The 21,052-nt window shown below is 42.9% G+C and overlaps 2 long non-coding RNA genes across 4 annotated transcripts in view; one reads left to right on the forward strand and one right to left on the reverse strand.

Moving 5' to 3' along the window:
- Positions 1-648: 648 nt before the first annotated feature.
- Positions 649-5,905, forward strand: LOC132516884 (uncharacterized). Its single transcript, XR_009539499.1, has 2 exons — positions 649-1,059; positions 5,641-5,905. It is a non-coding gene; the product is annotated as an uncharacterized LOC132516884 (long non-coding RNA).
- The window catches only part of LOC132516883 (uncharacterized), a 33,729-nt gene continuing 18,507 nt past the window's right edge, over positions 5,831-21,052 (reverse strand). For 2 of the 3 annotated variants that reach the window (XR_009539498.1, XR_009539497.1), the window contains exons 3-4: positions 7,623-7,853; positions 5,833-7,187 (exon numbers count right to left, since the gene is read on the reverse strand). This is a non-coding gene — a long non-coding RNA (uncharacterized LOC132516883). Of the gene's footprint in view, positions 7,188-7,622; positions 7,854-21,052 lie in introns of all 3 variants that reach the window. The other variant, XR_009539496.1, reaches the window with a different exon arrangement.

Here is a 21,052-nt window from a genome sequence, read left to right on the forward strand (position 1 = left end):
TGGGATTCAATGGACTATAAGATCATTCATTTATCCAGTTTTCTTCCACCAGTAGTTATCTATCAATTTATCTCTCTACCTGAATATGTGTGTGTATGAATATGTATGTGTCTGTGTGTGTATCATAGAGAATACAATGTCATTCGGTAAGTTTGTGAGAGCCAGAACAGTCTTATTCTTTGCATTCCCGTGGCACCAATACTGACACAACACATGGCATTGGATTTCTGCCATGGGTGATCCAACCCCATCTACAGATGAAAAAACTAACGCCCAGAGAAGACTCTGTACTGTTTGCCCGAAGTCACACACACAGTGACTAAAACCAAAATGCCCATCTCTCTCCTGATTCAGCTCCGGTGCTCTTTGCCCTCTGCTGGCCTTCCTCTATATCCTCCCTTTGTAGAAATGGAAAAGAACACGAAAATGAAAATCTGCGAAAGCAAGAGAGCAACGTAAAAGAATGGCTTCGGGGAGGGATAGGAATCAATTCTTGTAGAACAACAGCGATACTGGGGGCAAACCTTTGAGTAACTGCGAGGTTTAAGAAGCGCTCTGCTGAAATGTACAATAAAAAGTGGAAGTAGGTGGGAGGGAGGTGAGGGTGAGTGAGGAGAAGGGGGGAAATGCTGGGCTGGGTGTCTGAGGCACCAGTCAGCGGAGGCAAAGAGGGGACGTGAAGACCAAAGAAGATCGGGCTGCAAACGTGTCTGATCACCTGGAGAAGCGATGACAGCAACACGCAGCCCTTTCCTTGTTCGTATTCCTCTTGCAGCCTCGGGGCAGAGCCAGGGCTGAGCCCCAGGAGCCCAGTCAGAATCCAGAGGATTTCCCTTTCAAGTCTGCAGAATGTGGGGACTGTCACGTTGAGGCGTGTTGTTTTCTCCAAGCCAGCTGACCCGCCCAAGGACAGCCTGGATGGGGACATGTGCCATCCGAGCTGGACGGCTTTGATGTCGTGGAGCTGCATCCAGCGGGGAACTTGTGACTTCACCTCTGGAAAAGCTGGAAGGTGATTTCTAGTGTTTTCAAAATACTGGGAAGCAGCATGGGTCTTAGGTAAGTCAGCCACGGTTTTTCAAAAGGGATTCTCAGCCCTGCCTGTGCCCAGCTGTTCCATTCATAGAGCTCGTTGTAACCCTCCTGTGAGATGCATAGAACGGGCTTCTCCCTCTTTCCCTGCTCTGCCAATCATACGAAGATGATCCCCTACTACCTGTAAAATCACCCACTGGGTGTCTAGAAGCTGAAATTCCTAAGTCCCTCCCATCAGGTTTCACGGGAGAGATTTCTCATCAGGTCACTCAGGCTGGTGAAGCTTCCTCTCCAGCCATCTCAGGATTTATTCAGATTCTGAAGGAAAGTGAAGGGAATGGATGTTTGTACTGCAGACAACTGAGGAAAGGCTCGTGTAGAACTGGACTATGGCCGGGCCTCTGACCCAACAGGTGAGCTCCACATTGCACTCGATATTATAGAGATCATTTGATTAGAAAGAGAGGGCTACAAGATCAGGGGACAAGGAGAAACACCAAGGTTAGAATTCAGTGAGGCAAAAGCAGTGACCCAAGACTCAGAACCAGCACTGCAGAAACATTAGCCCTACTCAGAATGCTTCCCACTTCTGAAGCATCCTGACTGGTACGTCTCCCACTTCTGAATATCCAGAGCTCTAGGGCTATGTGTTCACCCAGGACTAATTTGACCCCTGGCCATGGAGGGTGGGGAAGTGAAGAATGAATTGAAATATAACATATGTTCAGAGCAGTGCACAAAAAAGTAAGTGTATACCTCAGTGAATTTTTATAAAACCAACACATCTGAATAACAGAAACCTAAGAGGAGACACCCTGTGGCCCTCCAGCCTTCTACCTCTCCTCAAGGGTCACATGGCCCTAAATTCTCGAACCTGACGTAGATGCTATTACCTGGTTTACATAACAAATGGCAGCAAATTGTACTTTCTGTTTTGTGTTATGTTTGTGAGATTCGCCCTTACTGTTGAGTGTACTTATGGCTCAATCACTGTCATCGCTGGAGAATACTTCATTCTGTGACTGTACCACAATTTACATATCCACTCTACTGAAGATGATATTTGGGTTGTTTGTATTTTGGGGCCATTAACAACAGGCTGCCAGGAATATTCCTGTCGCTGCCAGATGTCTTTTTAAAGCCTGGTGCAGGACTCCCCTCTCTCCAGGAAGATTGTCCACTCCAGTGATTCACAACCTTTTGTTTGGTTTCTTTGCACCTACTTCCTCTCACATGGGACGCATGGCATAGTTTTTTTTTTCTTTAATTCAAGTGGATTTGGTTTGAAGACATGGTGATGGCTTTGGAGACCCTGGCAGAGTTCCTGAGTCGTTTCAGAACGGATTGGGAGCCACGGCTCTCACTTCCTGCTATGACCTGGAGATGCTGGTCCCTGCTGCTCTGAGTCACTCTCCATGGACTCGCCAACTCCCTTCCAGACTCGGTGCCAGTTGGGTCTCCCCTCCCTCGTGTAGGCTTCTCACGCATTAGACTAACGTGCAAGGAGAGGGCCAAGTCCCGGGCCTGAAACAGCTTTGAAACTTCCTTTGTTTCTTTGATTTATTCTCTTCATCTTGCCAGGCCCTAATATCCTCCAAGTCCCAACTCCCAAAACGTGAGAACATTCATTTCTTTCTTTCTTTTTAGTTTTTTTTTTTAGCATGAAAAAATGATATGAAGGATTATAAACAAGTTACTAAAGAAAGCCTGTTTTATGCATCTAGTTTCCTCATCTGACAAGTGGGGATAATAACATAACACCTATTTTTCATATTCTTAGGAGTAAAGAAGAAGAGGAGCTAAAATCTTTCATACACTTACCATGTGTGAGGCACTGTTCTAAACATACTACATGTCACAACTTATTTAATCGTCACAACAGTCCTCTGAAGTAGGTGCTATTGTTGCCCTTTATCTCCTCCTCTTTTTTAACAGATGAGGAAACTGAAGCATGGAGACGTTACACTACTTCCCAGTATCACACAATTAGTAAGATTCCAAACCCAGGGAATTCTGGCTCAGAGCTCTATTTCAACCAAAAGCTAACAAACACTGCCTGTCGCACAGTAAAAACTGGTCCCTAGAATTGGAGAACATGTTGTATAATATAAAAGGTAAAAATGTACAGCACAGAGGCGCATTCTGCAACCATTTAGTGAGCATGTCTTATGGACCAGACGGCTCCATGCTAGGAGTGGGCAATGCACTTATGAATTTTACTTCCTGGCAGAGAGAGACACTTTCAATTAAATAAATCATGCTTGGGTATCTGAACAATTACAATTGCAGTCACTGCTCTGAGAAGGAAACCTAAGAGTTAGGAGAGCGTGTAGTCAGGTACCAAATCTGTACAAAAGGTCAGGGAAAGTCTTCTTAAGAAAATGAAACATAAACTGAGACCTGAAGAATGAGCAGGCATGTGCCAGGCAAGGAGGGGAGGCAGCAGCTCCTGCAACGGGCAGCTGGGGGGTCCGAGTTCAGATTCTGAACTTGATCCTAAGATGGTTGGGAAATCATTAAAGATTTTACACAGAAGAAGGACATGATCAGATTTGCATTTCAGAAAGCCTGTGTTGGTCACTGTGCAAAGAATGGCTTGTGGAGGGGCAAGAGTGGAAGCAGATGAAGAGTTGTAAAGTCTAGCCTAAATCTGGTTGTGACGAGAAGGGCCATCAGGAGCTGCAGGTGGACGTGTTGGTGCCTAGAGAGGTCGTGGGTGGTAAAGTCTGAGCGCCACCCTCATACACTGTGTGGCAAGGGTTTACTGGAGAGTGAATATAGGCAGTGCCTGGCACGCAAACAGCTGGCTCATGAAAGATTCACACTTTTGAACAGCAGCACCTTCTACCATGTACCCACCCCCACCCCCAATCTCCAGAGATTCCAAACCTGAGTACCTACCCGCCTCTGCTCCACCCTAGCCTCTTGGTCGGCTTGCCTTACTGTCACTGTCCTCACGTGTATCCTGTGCCTGCATTTCTTAATACTCACCCAACAGAGCTCCCTTTTCTCCAGCACACACCCATGCTGCTCCTGAAAAGCTGGTAGTGTTCTCAAAGCTGGCCCAGGAGGGATGAGTCTGAGGGATAGAGCGGAACTCAGGGTTTGAACTAGTAGGGTTGGGGAAAATGTACTCTAGGTATTCCATGTTAGGACCCGGGCTGAAATTCTCTAAGGAAAGTCTGTTAGATGTGGTAGATGGATAGGGTTATGATTTAGTTACAGGACTAAATCTTAAGAACTGGCCTGTGGACTTAATCACCAAGGAACACATGGTTTCTACAGGAAAATGCATTCTGAGCTCCAAATATCTGATAGAAGCAAATGAGGATTTTTAAGTTGGGGAAGGGCAGTAGTTGTATTAAAAAGCACCTGTGGGTTTCTTGTCAGGCCAGAGGTGAGCAAGCATCCTCCTCCAGTACTCACTTCCATTATTCAGTAGGGCTCATTTTTCCACAGTCTTCCTCCAGAGTGGTCATAAAGGCCTTTTCTTCTACTTACAGGCTCTCTCCAAGCACCCTAAGACCCTATGTTTCAGTGACACACAAGAGACAAGAAATAACTTTATTTTTATACATTACATGAAGTGTGATTAAAGTTCCCCCTCCTTGGTAAAGTTGGCTAACAGTTCTATATCATTATTTTTCATGACTCTCACACTCTTCCTTAGGTTGTACCAGACCCAGGACTTTCACAGCCCTAAGAAAATAGCACTGAGGCTTGATCCATGTTGGCTGATTCATGGTCCCCTCAGAGGTGGCTGGCTCTGCTCGTGCCTCTACACCCTCAGTGCCAAGTGCAGTCACAGGAACGTCCACCCAAACTTCCGAGGCCATATTGACCAGATCTCTATGGTTATCCTTGTCATCTTTACAGCCCTACATAGGTGAGACCCAAGGTTGCTGCAACCTGTCTTCTTTCCTAATCTTCTGGGATCCAACTCACACCAGGGGTCAAGCTACCCCCTTCTTCAAACCCATTGCCACACGTTTCAGCCTCCTTGGACCTAGACCAGGGGTAAACTCAAATGTTAAATGAACCAAGCAGGTTCATTTAACCAGTGCCCCATGTGTAATGCAATAGGGTGTGGTGGGGATCAAGGCAAATCGAAGAGTTCATATCCCACCTAGAGTTGTTTGTGACCATGTGAGAACATAGGCCTAGTGTGACCCAGACCATCTTATTTTCTAAAAAATAAGCTGAACATCTGAACTTCTAACGTGGAATTTCTTGATTTTAAAATTTTAGAATTGAAAAGAGACTATTTTTAAAAGAAATTAAGGAATTATTATTCATCATTTGGGGTGTGATAATGGTGTGGTGGTTTGCTTTTTAAATATACAGTGAAGTATTCACAAATGAAATGTGATTTGTTTAAGACTCTACATGAAAAAGTAAAATTTAAATCTGAAGGGAGTCTAAATTTGACGGTTTTAAACTATGCCCACAAATTCTTTACTCTTCTCTTTGAAAGACAGAGTCTAATTCTAACCACTTAGACTTCGTGATTTGTTCCCGACACTAGAATAAGGCAGAAGTGATGTGGAGTGACTTAGGAGACCAGGGCACAAAAGGCACTAAGGCTTTCTTTTCCCTCACTCTCAGATTACTTGCTCTGGGGGAGGTCAGCTGCCATGCCATGAAGACCCTTAAGCAACCTGTGGAAAGGGCCACATGGACAGGGATGGAGGCCTCCTGCTGTGATCTCAGCAATGGATCATCCAGTCCAGTCGAGCCTTCAGATGACTGAAGGCCCTGCCACATTCCGACGGCAACCTCACCAGAGATCCTAAACCAAACCACCCAGCTAAGCTGTCCCTCAACTCCTGACCCATAGAAACTGTGAGATAATAAACGTTTGTTTTCTTAAGCCACTAGGCTTTGGAGTAATTTGTTATACCCCAAAAGATAATTAATACACTAGCATCAGGAAGCCTGCTTAGTTTACGACTTTTGGCCTTAAACTTTTCAAACCAAAACTCCCAGGTAGGAATATTTGCTGGTGGCAATCACAGTTTGACTCTGAAACTCAATAAGGCTGTTAACTGTTACATCCACCTCCACTCACCACCAAACAAAGGGGGTCAACTTTAAAGGATCACATGCTTATCCTATTCTACATGGAATTCTTGAGAAGAGAATGTACTAGTGACCCCTGGTACCAATATAATGGACTATAAGAGTTCAGCTCAACATCTATACCATCAATTTGTTTCTTTATTTCACTCCCACATTTGTCAGTGAGTGATACTGTCTTGGGCAAGTTTTCTTTTTAGGTGTCTTTTCTTGATAGATTTTAAACTGTCAGAGTCTGGAAGATCAGCAGCTGATTTGTTTTATGTAGTGGCAAAATCTCTACTTAATGTTGTGGGTGTTTGATAGGTACCAGTTAATGCTTTGAAAGCTAGATAGTGGAAAGATTTTATTTGCTTTAAAAGAAAAAAAAAATGGACAGAACCCTTTGACCAAAAAGTAATCTTACTTAGAAACTAATACAGAAAACAGAATATAAGTTTCGTGGGAACCCAGGCTTTGCTGGTTCCTTGCTGTATCTCCAGTGTCTGGAAGTCACTGGCACATGGAAGCTGCTCAACAGACATTTGTTAAGTGAATGAATGAGTGAATGAGTGGATGAGACCAAAGAGAAGAGACCCATTGAAGGAGGAGGGTGGAGTTCCATCCAGTAAGTATTCTCCTCCCTTCCCCCATCCCCTCTCAAATGTCACCATCCCTGAGGTGCTTTTGAGGCAGGCTGACTGCCTGAGAAACACAGTTCTAAATGTGAGTGAGGCCTGGCAAGAACCCCTTGGGACTAAACGCGAGCAGACCTGGGCCCCCCGTTCTTCCACTTACTGGCCACAAGGCCCGGCAGTGGTTTTCAACCGCTCTTCTTTGGTCCTGATTGCTTCTTCTGCAAAATGAGATAGAAGCTTCCAGCCTTAATTCCAGCGGTGTCATGAGTATGTCCAGGCTTCCCCTTCTTTTAACATCCACCCGGAAGGAGGCAAGTCACCACTTGTGAGGCACTTTGAAGCTGACAAACAGGAGGCCTCAGAGCGATGTGACCAGAGGCGCACAGCCTGGCAGATGAGCTGCTCTGACTGACGCTCAAAGCAGCTGTCGGTGAACAGAAGGCAGCCTGCACAAAGGAGCTAGCCAGAAATAATGAGGGAGGTGAAGAGAAAAAAGAAAGAAGGAAAGAAGGAAAGAAAGAGAAAGAAAGAAAGAGAGAGAGAGAGAGAGAAAGAAAGAAAGGAAAAGAGAGAGAGAGAGGAGAGAAAGAAAGGAAAAGAGAGAGAGAGAAAGAAAGAAAGAAAGAAAGAAAGGAAGAAAGAAAGAAAGGGAGGAAGAAAGAAAGAAAGAAAGAAGGAAAGAAAGAAAGAAAGAAAGAAAGGGAGGAAGAAAGGAAGAAACAAAGAAAAACAGGCAGGGCAGGGCTTGGGGTCACTTGGGCTTCCTCTGGTCTCACCACCACCCCCGCCTCCCCGCCCCATGCTCCTCCTCCGCCCAGTCCTCAAACAACCCTCTTCTGTCTCCTCCAGAAGAAAAGTTAAAAGCTTTCTTTTGGAAAAAGAGCAGCTGTTTACCTTTGGTAGGACAGCCATTGGTGGTGAGTTCAAACACAGGAAAAGGCCTCTTGGTTACAGGAAGAGCTGCAGACAGGTCTGGAAGACTTGCCACGACGCTGCGGAGATGCACCTTCCCCGCCATGCACAGCCCCGGGACCGACACTGGGTCCTTGCCTCCACATCAGGCAACCCGCCTTCAGCTATTTCTTGAACTTCACCTATTCCTCCCTTCCCTCAGGGATATTGATCCTAAAGCACAGAGACAGTGAGGGATGGCCGATAGGACCAGAAAAGGGGAACAAAAAGAGATAAATAGGCTTACATTACAAACAAAAACACCATGACTTTATTTCCAGTCTAGTATGGAAAATACAATTATAACAAGCAGCAAACCTTGGGTTTACATTTGGGGGTCTTATTTGTTTTCAGTCATTAAAATCATCCTTCGTGAACTAAAGAGGCCACATTTGCCAAAACAGGGCCAAAATTCTGCCCCAGAAAACTGATTTCTCTACAGCTACCTCCAGAACTGCATGATTTATTTGTGAAAGGGAAGGGAAGGAATCTGCCTTTGTATTTTCAAAGCGCTTGCTCATGAGACCTACCCGCCCCAAGAAGGGTTAGACTAAATTGTGAGAGAAAGGAAGAAAATCACGCTAAGGGAACAAATGCTGTCAAATAATCAAAATCTTCTGGGTCTTTCCCATTTCCCCCAAATTTCTTTTCTCTAACTCCACTTCAAAAATTCCCCTGGCTCCAAGAAGCTCTAGACTTTCTGTTCAGACCATTCACAAGTTTACCATGAGGATCTCACTTCTCTTTCCCTGATTTTAGAGTCATTTGGGTCAAAATCTTTATGTCTTCCAGAGAGCCTGCAGCATCCTGCTCCCTCCAGAAGACCTTACCCAACCAAAATCGAAATGAAGGGCTGCTAATCTCTTTTCCAGCCACCAACCTCCATCCTACCTGGCACTCATCGTCAATGAACTTCTCACATAAAGGATGTGCTGTAGAGAAAAGCAGCAATTTCTCCTCCCCTGAAATATTCCTCTCAGTACTCCAAGTCCACTAAACTTTAGCTGCAGTATTTTACTTGGTGTGGAATGAGTCTGTAACAAAATCCTTTGGGTTCTTCAAGATTTTTCTCCTAAACTTTGGTTTTTAGCAGTTTGACTCCGATAGGCCTGGGCATGTGTGTGTGTGTTTTTAAATCTATCCTGTGAGAAGTCTGCTCTCCTTCCTAAGTCCATAAATTCATCTCGTTCTCCAAATTTGTACATTTTTTTATCTATTCTTTTTTTTTTTTAATATTCTTTGCTGTACCATTTTTTTTCTGTTCTCCCTCAGAGACTCCAATTGCACATATATTAGACCTTTTGATACTGTCCACAGGTCCCTGTGGATCTGCTCATTTTTTTTTTAATCTCTCTTCTGTCTGTTCTTCATATTGGATCGTTTCTATTGAACTATTTTTAAAGTGCACTGATTTTTTTTCTTTTCTCTCTAATTTACTGTTAAGCACTACCAGTAAATTTTTTTTTTGGATATTGCAATTTTCAGTTCTAGAATTTTCATTTTTTTAAATAGTTTTTTAAGAATCATTTTCTGATCTATCACCATACTCATCTGTGAAACATCCATACGAAGAAGGGTGAGATAATTTTCTTAGTTCAATTTTACATCTATAAAAATCAAAGAATTGAGAGGTTAAGCAGATTTATCAAGATTGTAGAGGCAGTGATAAATAGAGCCAGGATATATAATATATAGTATGTAATATGGTGGAGGGTGATGGAGAGAAGAACAGGACAGGAAGAGATTAAGAAGTGTGGGAATAGGGACTTCCCTGGTGGCACAGTGGTTAAGAATCTGCCTGCCATTGTAGGGGACGCAGGTTCGAGCCCTGGTCTGGAAAGATCCCACATGCCTCAGAGCAACTAAGCCCGTGCACCACAACTACTGAGCCCGCATGCCACAACTACTGAAGCCCACACACCTGGAGCCTGTGCTCCGCAACAAGAGAAACCTCCACAGTGAGAAGCCCACCCACTGCAACGAAAGAGTAGCCCCCTTTGTGACAACAAGAAAGCCCACACGCAGCAACAAAGACCCAACACAGCCAAAAATAAATAAATAAATTTATATTAAAAAAAAAGAAGTGTGGGAATGGGGGGAGTTCGCAATTTCAAATGAGATGTTTAGGGAAGGCTTCATTGAGAATGTGAGGATAGAGGAAATATCTGAAAGAGGCAAGGTAAGGGGGAAAGATTTTCATTCAGTGGGAAGATCAAGTGCCCTCAATAAGTATATATTTTGTGCATATGTTATATATGGATCACTGGATCTTCCATTATATTCTTATGAGTTGGTGGGGCACAAGTTTATCATACAGAATTTCAAAGGCCAGAAGTAGTCAAATTGTTTTATGAACTATTTTATTTCATACCAGATTGGGTTCTTTTAAAGGATTTGATGAGTCCTACATTGTAATTTTGGTTCTACAGAATATATTACATCCTTGGCATGTGTAAAGTGCTTTATAGGAACTAACAAATTGGTAATCATGAAGTAGAGATAGAAGACGATGAAAAATTTTCTTTCCTCTGATGAATATATAAATTGTAACTTTTACTCCCTATGATTGATGACTAGGAAATTTAGACCAACCCTCCCACTAAGGAAACCTATAAAACTGTATAAAGTATAAAAAATATTTACTTAAAAGCATGAAAATGTTAACCAAGTAGTGAGCAGCTTAAAAGCCAAAATCTGGAAGTTAAGAACTCAGAGAACAGGACTGATATTCAAATCTAATTTCTCCCTAAGAGCATTTGCCAGTCCTAAAGAAACAGCTGCAAAACTGAGCTATACTTTCGACAAATTTCTGGGGCCAGGGAGCAAAAGGCAAAACATGCAACCTACCAGAGGTAGAAATTCTAATAAACTACCTCCACTTTAAACTGGGGTCCCAAAGAGTTGCAGCTTCAGGTAAGGTGAATCATGAGTAAACCAATCCTTGCACATAATTTCCTTCTGGCTTCATTTTATCTGGGTGGTCCAAGGAACCTCAAGCCTTGAACTTGGTCTGAGATGGATCCAGACTGGTAGGACCTCAGGTGTCTGGCAGAGGCAAATGAAAATCCTGTTTGGAAGAAGATGCTATAATACTAAGCCTCAAATTATTCTTACAAATGATTTTTGAAGTACAAGGTCCAACCACTACCAAAAATCAATAGTCATACAGGGAAACAAAATACATTGAGCAAGAACCAGCAGAAACAACAGAAAATTAAAATAGGCTCATAAGCACTGGAGTTAATATCTGTTGAAATCATTAGCCACAAACTATAAAACCACCTTGCTATGTTTGAAGTAGAGAGCAAGAGGGAGACTTTTGTCTAAAGAAGGTTTTATGCTTGAGGAAGAGAGAGAGCCAAAGGTAATAATTTTTTAAGATATAATAACTGAGAATATTCAGAACTGATGAAAGACATCAATCCATAGATTCAAGAAGCCTAATTGTTTCTACACATTGTATCCACTCAGCACTTCCAGACACATCAGAGTAAAACCATAGCAAGCCAAAGAAATGGAACTGTATATATACCATACGTTAGAAGTAGCCATAGGGAAAAGGACATAATGCCTTCAAAGATGTAAAGTTAAATTGACAGCTGACTTCTGAAAATCAATAATGGAAGTCACAAGATAGTAAAATGGAATCATCAACAGGCAGAAAGAAAACAATAGCCTGCTTAGCATTCTATTTCATACATACATATATATATATATATATATATATATATATATATAGAGAGAGAGAGAGAGAGAGAGAGAGAGAGAGAGAGAGAGAGAGAGGGAGCACTCAATAATAAAGATGAATGAAGACTTTTTTAAAAGAGAGAGTTTGGGAAATTCTAAAAGATGTATGTTAGAATTCTAAAAAATGATCCAGATGGAAAGTTTGGGATACAGAAAAATATGAAGAACAAAAAAACAATTAAAGTATCTATGGAGTTTTAAAATTATATAGAATTTAAAATTTTGACAACAATAGCAAATGAGTTAGGATGCGGGTAAATGGGGTTAAAGTGTGCTTATGTTTCTGAATTGTATAGGCCAGTGATAAGGATCAATATTTATACTAGACTTAGATAAGTTAACAATGCAAGGTTAAAAATAAAATAATAAATATTAAAAAAGTAGTTTCTAAGCTTTTAACACTGAAAGAAGAGGTAACTAGTGTAAATCTTCCAAAATAGTAAATAAGAAAAAATAATAATAAATCTTAGTCAATCCAAAAGGAGTCAGAAAACAAAAGACAAAGAATCATAGAAGAGGTTGGACATAGTGAAATCATGAAATAAGATGATAGATAAAAACTCAAATATATCAGTAATTACATTAAATGAAAATGGGCTGGCATTACTATTGCTTAACAAGTACACATAAGAGGGCTGTGAAGAATATTAGAGAGTGCACTGGGCAGAGTGTGGGAAGCTTGAATTCAGGTGCTGGTTTAGTTATCAGCTAGTCATGGAATTCTGAGCAGTTCTCTGGACTTCGGTTCCCCCAAGAAATGAATAATGAATAGAGAGTGAGCTTCATTCAGCCCTTACAGATGTAGAGACTGCTCTCATGACCTTTTCATAGGTCCTAGGTCTTAAGACAGCCTCCTGTTGCTAAGGGCTTGCTACATTCCTAGAAGGAAGGGACGCCCTCTGCTGAGATAAAATTGAATTCTCTTAAGCCCTTGTCAGCTACTGGGCAAGAAGATATCTGAGATGGCATATGGAAATGGTATATTTAGAGGTGGAGAGGCCTTAGTTAAAGGTAGCATAAACACCCTTTAAATGACTGTTCATACTCTTGCCAGAATCTCCAACTTGAGTTAGCAAATGAACGAGGCAACTCATTGGTCTCTAAAGAAGGCTGGGCAGAACTCCCAAAGAAACTTATATTCATCCTCCTCCATAAGAAGTTTAGATTTATCAACATTTAGTATACCTAATCACACTGGTGCCCTCACTTGGTTCATATGTAAGATTGTCACAGGTCACAAACAGAGCTGGAGTTATCCTGAGGGAAAACTGGGAATTCCACAATGGAAAGGGGTTCACCCGAATACCATCATTCCTTCATCGGCTTTCGGTGTATTGTAACATAATACAGCTTGTATGTTGCCAACTAACAATTTGAACAATTGGCTTAAAAATATTCCTGCAAAACTACAAACTGAATAGAATATTAATAGTACAAGCTTAAGCAAAGAGCAAGAAAATGGCAGAGCTGACCTTTTTCCTGCACCTTCATCCACATTACAAAGTAAAAACAAAATAATTATTCAGATCTGCAAAGAGGCCTGCTGAAAATACTGTCAAGAAAGCTTTTTGAAATACAGATTTATACCTTATGTCAATAAGGAAAACCTCAACTAATATCAGCTGATAGCCGCTCATGATCGAATAGGGCCACTGCAGTGAGCAGGAAACCTTAAAGTATGATTTATTACAATTTTTCCCATCCTTTTAAAATTTCTTTTGCATTTGTTTTATAATAAGCTAATATGATTTTGTGTGTATAATTAGTAAACAGATATTTTGGAGGTGGGGTGGGGGTAGGGAGTGGGCACTACACAGAGAAATCTGGAGACCCCAGGGCTAGTTAAAACCCAGATCCCTGGGGCTGACCTTGAGAATGACGTGAATCCTAGGGCTACCTGGGAACTGAGTAGCCACAGGTCCTTCGACCAGAAGGGGTGAGCACTGTGGTGTAGTGGCTCTGAAGCCACACAGAGACTCCAGTTCCAGTCTGGGTCCTCTAGGCAAGTGGAACATGTCTAGCCATTGCTGGGTGGTCAGGCAGGGTTATTTCAGTCCCAGTTCCCTTGTGGATGTGCTGTCTTAGCACCCAGCTTAACTCAGAAAACCTGGTCCACCATGATGCATACAGTCCACTTAGCCCCATTTCCAGCGGAACTCTGACAGAACCTACTTTCCACGTGCTCCATGACTTCAACTTTCCAAACATTTGCTATTTTTAATTTTAAAATGAGATTTTTCCTTTAGTTTCTGAGTATGAGTGATATTGTGATTTGTAATAAGAAATATGTATATTTGGTCTTCCTCCACTGTTTCTGACACAGAGCTCCTAAAACCCTTGGAATTTCCGAAGTGGTGTGAGCGGAAAGGTGTCTTTTGTTATGTTAAGGATTTGACTTTTGGAGGCACCTAAGGATGGGGGCTGGTTGCCAGTAAAGCCAACCATGTGGTGAGAGGGCTGGAACTTTCAGTCCCACTCCCAGGGAGGGAAGACACTGGAGGTTCAATCAGTCACCAATGGCCAATGACTTAAACAATCATACCTATGCAATAAAGCCTCCATAAAAACCCAGAAGTCCAGGGTTTGGAGAGCTTCCGAGTTGAGGAACACATTGAGATTCAGGGAAGCTCCTCAAACTCTTCCCATACCTTTGTCCTATGTGTCTCTTCCATCTGGCTGTTCCTGATTTAGGCCCTTTTATAATAAACCAGTAATCTAGTAAGTAAAGTGGTTTCCTGAGTTCTGTGAGTCACTCTAGCAAATCAGTGGAACCTGAATAGGCAGTGGTGGAAACCTCTAAGCCTTAGCAGTTTGGTCAGAAGCACAGGTGACAACTCGGACTTTCAGGTGGTGTCTGACACAAGTGGGGTGTGGACAGTCTTGTGGGACTGAGCCCTTAACTGGTGGGATCTGACACTATCTTCAGGTACACAGTGTCAGAATTGAGTGCAGGACACTAAGCTGGTGTCCCCAAAATTGCCTGGTGGTGTGTGGAAACCATCCCCTGTGTCCCCCTCCACATTAAAACCGGGTCCTGAATGTTTTGGTATGACATATTTTTTAATGTTTTGTATTCCATTTATATCACCATTCCTATGTATTAAAGTAGGGCGAAATATTCATGTGATTATTTTGCTATCTTGACTCAAAATCTTTGAACACTGATTTGGAAGGTTAACAAGCTGAAGCCCAGACAGGGTCGTTGAGCCTTCACAGGTGCCACAGCAAGGTGTTATTAAAGTCAGGTCTCTTCATTAGGATACAGTGCTTTCTCCTTTCCACCACATTGAGCTATGGGATTTTATTTGCTTTGTTGGTCTATTTATGTAAACGTATTTATTAAGCTTCAGTAGCCTGGGGATCAAATAAAATAGCAGCTCTATTGTATTTCAAGCTAAATCAGTTCAGCTGGGATAGCAGAATGTGTAATGACCCTGCGAGACATGTGCCCTCTCCCTGAATTGTCCAAGAATGTCAGGGGTTGTTTAGTCCAAAATAGCCATTCTTCCTGTCATGGTCCTGGTTCTCTTTCCAACAGATGTCTCACTCCAGATTACTTCAAGCCATGCAGTATCCGATTACTGAGCTGGTGAGTGGCTTAGCATGAACTATGTGACCCAATTCTGGCCCATTAGATAAGAGGGCAAGGGGGGAGGTGGGAAGGGAGGGCACATCTGGAGAAGACTTCCTCACTCCTAAGAAGAGAGATAAGACAGGTAACCACCCCCCTCCCCTTTTGTTTCCTCTGGACATTAAAAATATCTGCATGTGACTTTTGGGACTTCCATAGATATGTTCCCCTTGAGCTGAGCCAGGTCAGAGTAAAGTGGAAAAGTGAGAAGCACCAGGTCCTAATGATGCCACTGAGCTACTGTGTTAGCAATCCCAGTGCTAGGGCTTCCCTGGTGGCACAGTGGTTAAGAATCCACCTGCCAGTGCAGGGGACACGGGTTCAAGCCCTGGTCCAGAAAGATCCCACATGCCGCAGAGCAACTAAGCCTGTGCGCCACAACTACTAAGCCTGCGCTCTAGAGCCTGTGAGCCACAACTGCTGAGCTCACGTGCTACAACTACTGAAGCCCGCATGCCTAGAGCCTGTGCTTTGCAACAAGAGGAGCCACCGTGGTGAGAAGCCCACGCACTGCAACGAAGAGTAGCCCCCACTCGCTGCAACGAGAGAAAGCCCGCGCACAGCAACGAAGACCCAACGCAGCCAAAAATAAAAATAAATAAATTTAGGAAAAAGAAAAACAACAATCAACCCCAGCGCTTCCTAGCCCCGGACTGTTTTCGCATTATTATTTACATCACTTTGAGTTGAGGTTGCTACTACTTGAACACTGAAGCATCCTAACTGATAATCCCTGCTTCCAAATGGCTCCAGTCTTGAGAACAGGATCATCTAGACCAGCACTGCCCAATAGAAATATTGAATACAATGCAAGCCACAAGTATGGGCCATGTATGTCATTGAACATTTTTTAGTGGCCACATTAGGATGAAATTAACTTCAATAATGTATTTTTAACCAAATGTATGTAAAAAATTATCATTTCTACATGTAGTCAACATAAAAATTATTGAGATATCTTACAATCTTTTTTGTATTGTCTTCAAAATCCAGTTTGCATTTTACACTTATAGCACATATCTTTATTCAGACTACCCACATTTTAAGAGTTCAAAAGCCATCATAATGGAAAAGAACATGAAAAAGAACGTATATAGGCATAACTGAATCACTTTGCTGTGCAGTAGAAATACAACATTGTAAATCAGCTATACTTCAATAGAATAAATTAAAAAAAAAAAAAAAGCCATGTGTGACTAGTGGCTGCTGATCTAGGTTCTCCAGCAGGCTGCGCTGGGGACTGGGTTGACTCTCTCACTGGGGCATTCAGGATTGGAAATGGACTAAGTGGGGACCCCTGCTGGGGCTCCCGAGATAAGCATTTTGGTTGAGTCCATTATACCTGGGAAGCTGGGGATGTGTTCTAACTTCAACCACGTGCTGACCTGGACCAGGTCTCTTCACAAGGACATCCAGGCCTGATACTCAGCCCAGGTCACCAACCAGACCCTCCTCCTTCCCTGTGGGCTTTCCTGAGAGAGCCCTCGATGTCTTTTCCTGCTGGTGTGTACTTCAGTCAGGATCACACTGGACTTCAAAACAGAAGAGATCTTACATCTCTCTTCCCAGTAAGTTTCTTCATCTCCCCCCTTACAATTTTTTTTTAACTCTTTATGGGCCACCTCTTCATAACAAGGGCCACTGGGGTGGGCAGAAACTTGTTTTTTAGGCCATAAATGTCATTTTACCTTCCAGGGCATTAAGTCCCAATTCATCTTATGTTTGGATAATTGAGAGAGGACACTTAAGCCCCAGGCAGGCAAAGAAATCAGTAGCTACTTTTAAAAGGAAGCATTTCTGCTCAAGTTCCATCTAAGCAGCTAACAAAACAAAACTGAAAAAACAAACAAAAAAACCTTTCATGTTTTCTTTCAGTTAGAGATTTGGAAGTGTAGATAAACAGACACAGTAGGTGCCTGATGAAGTGTAACTTTATTATTTCTCTAATAGCTGAAGAGCTATAGCTGGTTGCTTCCAGCAAAGGTAGCCAAAGACAGTGCATCAACCTATCTTAAATAATGGGTGTCATGTGGCAGTAACAGAAGGAACGGCAGGAAAAGATAGAGGACCTGCTGGAGAAGGGAACAAATTCTACATCTCTTTCTCTGTGAGATGCTTAGAATCAGAATGGCCCTTTGGACTGAGTAAGCTGCAGAGGTTTTCTTGGACAATTCCAAGGTCAGAATGAGGGGGAGGTCTAGAGAGGGATGTAGGGTTTCCTATGAATTAGTGCTGGTTGGGGGCGTGTGTGGGGAGGCTCACATGATTATTCTGAACACTAAAATTGAGTTTTAACCTTGTTTATACACATGGCAGTCCATACAATTACAGCAGATAAGAAACACCAGATATTGACCGTTATTGACATTAGCTTTTAACTGCAACTACATATCTAGTTCTGTTTTTTATGTAGAATGTGTAAAATAATGACGTACTATGATGATGTTTCTCAGATTTTCCTGTTTTTAGAATCACCTGGAGAGCTTTTAAAAATTCCCATGCCCAGGCTGTGCCCCAGACCAATTAACCCAGAATCTCTGGAGGAAGGACCCTGGCATCACATTTTCTAAAGCTCCCTTACGTGATCGCTTTGTGCGGTGAGGTTTGAGAACAAGTAAATTATGAAATTCATGGTGTCCCTTTTAACAACGACTTCAAAACATTAAATAGGTTTAATACAAAATATCCAGGTGAAGTTGGTGCTGTTGACTGTTTGCTCAACAATTCTTCCTACTTCTTGTTTTCCAATAGAGCCCTCACTGTGGCCCTGTGCTTCAAAGAGTAAATCATGATGGGTCTTTCCTTTGTGGTAGGGGTGGAAGGATTGGGGATTACATGCTGGGAATGGGGATAACATCCCTCCGTGTACTTGCTGAGGCCTGACCTTTGGAAAGACCAAGTAATACTCCTGCAGCAGAACAGAGGAGAAGGTGAGGAGAAGAAAGTGTTACATTGTTCAGTGTGGGTGGAAAGACGCCAGTAGGGTTCTTTCCAGTCTAATGATATTGTGCATAAGAACCAGTCACCAAGTTGTGTACAGGGTTCCGAGAAAAACATGTGCTCCCAGGGAGTGGCACTATTGGCTCTATTCACTTTGTCCTTCCTGTCCCAATCTGGGTCTGTGATGCCTGGTAACATTCCTTGAGCAGGAGAGCTGTTTTGAACTCCTGACACTCGGAGTGACTTTGGATGCTGGGTGAACCAATTATCAGTCACTCAAAACGTGCCCAGAGAGGCAGGATTCCTGGGGAGCGGGGCAGCCACTGGAGAGTCCAGTCCAGCACATAGAGGAGGCAGGTCCCTGGTCTGTGTTTGCCTCCGGGGACACATTTCTAAAGGACTGTTGTTCTGGAGGCTGGCTCTCCATACCCAGTCCTAGCCTGTGGGAGGATTCTGTGAGCACTCTCCTGCAAGTAGGCAAGAAGTCCTGGCAAATGGCCTCTGAGAGGAAATTAACTTTAACTTGTTTAAATGTAAGGCAGTCTTAAAAAAAAAACCAAAAAAAAAAAACCCCAGGGAAAGCCATTCTAGAGACTCACATATACATGAGTTATCATATGATCTATAAGAAAGCCTATATTTATATCTCTTCTCCCCTTTGATCTTCTTGGAATTGTTATAGGAACTGGACACCTCCCACAAGGACAGGGCCCACTTCCAGCAATATCTGAGGCACTCTTATTGAATCAACCTCCCTGAAAATAATAACTATAAACGTGTAACAGGGTATTAAGAACCCACTACCTCAAAGCATTGAAGAGTAAGAAAAAGCAGGCAGATGTTGGAGAGGGTATAAAATCTGGAAGAAGGGAAGGCCACTGGGTGAGCATCCTATTTTTTGTTTTGTCTTGTTTTTTGATTAATTAATTAATTTATTTTTATTTTTGGCTGTGCTGGATCTTCATTGCTGCACGTGGGCTTTCTCTAGCTACGGTGAGCAGGGGCTACTCTTCGTTGCAGTGTGCGTGCTTCTCGTTGCAGTGGTTTCTCTTGTTGCAGAGAACCGGCTCAGTAGTTGTGGTGCACAGGCTTAGTTGCTCTGTGGCATCTTCCTGGACCAGAGCTCGAACCCATATCCCCTGCACTGGCAGGCGGATTCTTAACCACTGAGTCACGAGGGAAGTCCCTTTTGTTTTGTTTTGTTTTACAAATTTTAGCCTGAGGGCAGACCCAGTCCCCAATCTGCAGCTCATAGAAACCTGTAATCTTATGCTTGAAGAACCAGGGGGCCGAGTTCAGGGCAACTGTAGCATCTTGAAAGGGAGAGGAGAAATTCCAGAGGCAGAGTCAGAGAAGAGAAGCCCTTATAAACTGCTTATAAACTCTGCTTACGTTTCTGGCTGACCTCTGAATTGTTCATGTGCAGGGCCAACTCCAAGCAGCCCAGCTGCTAAGACTAAAGCACTGAACTGATGTTTTAGACTCGGGTTCTTCCTGCTTAAAAAAAAAAAAATCTATGTTCTTTGGAGAAACATAACAGAATCAAGATTCCCTATAACATTTGCTCATAATGTCAAGGATAGGATAAAAAATTATTTCACATGAGATTAGTTCAAGATGGCAGAGTAGAAGGATGTGTGCTCACTCCCTATTGCAAGAGCACCAGAATCACAACTAACTGCTGAACAATCATCGACAGGAGGACACTGGAACTCACCAAAAAAGATACCCCACATCCAAAGACAAAGGAGAAGCCACAATGAGACGGTAGGAGGGGCACAATCACAATAAAATCAATTCCCATAACTGCTGGGTGGGTGACTCACAAACTGGAGAACACTTATACCACAGAAGTCCACCCACTGGCATGAAAGTTCTGAGCCCCACGTCAGACTTCCCAACCTGGGGGTCTGGCAACGGGAGGAGGAATTACTAGAGAATCAGACTTTGAAGGCTAGTGGGATTTGATTGCAGGACTTCGACAGGACTGGGGGAAACAGAGACTCCACTCTTGGAGGGCACACACAAAGTAGTGTGGGCATGGGGACCCAGGGGAAGGAGCAGTGACTCCATAGGAGACTGAACCAGACCTACCTGCTAGTGTTGGAGGGTCTCCTGAAGAGGTGGGGGGTGGTTGTGTCTCAGTGTGAAGACAAGGATGCTGGCAGCAGAAGTTCTGGGAAGTACTCCTTGGAGTGAGCCCTCCCACAGTCTGCCATTAGCCCCACAAAAGAGCCAGGTAGGCTCCGGTGTTGAATCACCCCAGGCCAAACAACCAACAGGGAGGGAACCCAGCCCCACAGATCAGCAGATTAAAGTTTTACTGAGCTCTGTCCACCAGAGCAACACCCAGTTCTACCCACCACAAGTCCCTCCCATCAGGACACTTGCACAAGCCTCCTAGATAGCCTCATCCACCAGAAGGCAGACAGCAGAAGCAAGAAGAACTACAATCCTGCAGCCTGTGGAACAAAAACCACATTCACAGAAAGACAGACAAGATGAAAAGGCAGAGGGCTATGTACCAGATGAAGGAACAAGATAAAACCCCAGGAAAACAACTAAATGAAGTAGAGATAGGAAACCGTCCAGAAAAAGAATTCAGAATAATGATAGTGAAGATGATCCGGGACCTCAGATAAAGAATGGAAGCAAAGATCGAGAAGATGCAAGAAATGTTTAACAAAGACCTAGAAGAATTATAGAACAAACACCTAGAAGAATTAAAGAACAAACAAATAGAGATGAACAATACAATAACTGAAATGAAAAATACACTAGAAGGAATCAATAGCAGAATAACTGAGGCAGAGGAATGGATAAGTGACCTGGAAGACAGAATAGTGGAATTCACTGCCACGGAACGGAATAAAGAAAAAAGAATGAAAAGAAATAAAGACAGCTTAAGAGACCTCTGGGACAACATTAAATGCAACAACATTCACATTATAGGTGTCCCAGAAGGAAAAGAGAGAGAGAAAGGACGTGAGAAAGTATTTGAAGAAATTAGAGCCCAAAACTTTCCTAACACAGGAAAGGAAATACCCACCCAAGT

The sequence above is a fragment of the Lagenorhynchus albirostris genome, chromosome 3 (assembly GCF_949774975.1).
Source record: "Lagenorhynchus albirostris chromosome 3, mLagAlb1.1, whole genome shotgun sequence".
NCBI classification, from domain to species: Eukaryota; Metazoa; Chordata; class Mammalia; order Artiodactyla; family Delphinidae; genus Lagenorhynchus; species Lagenorhynchus albirostris.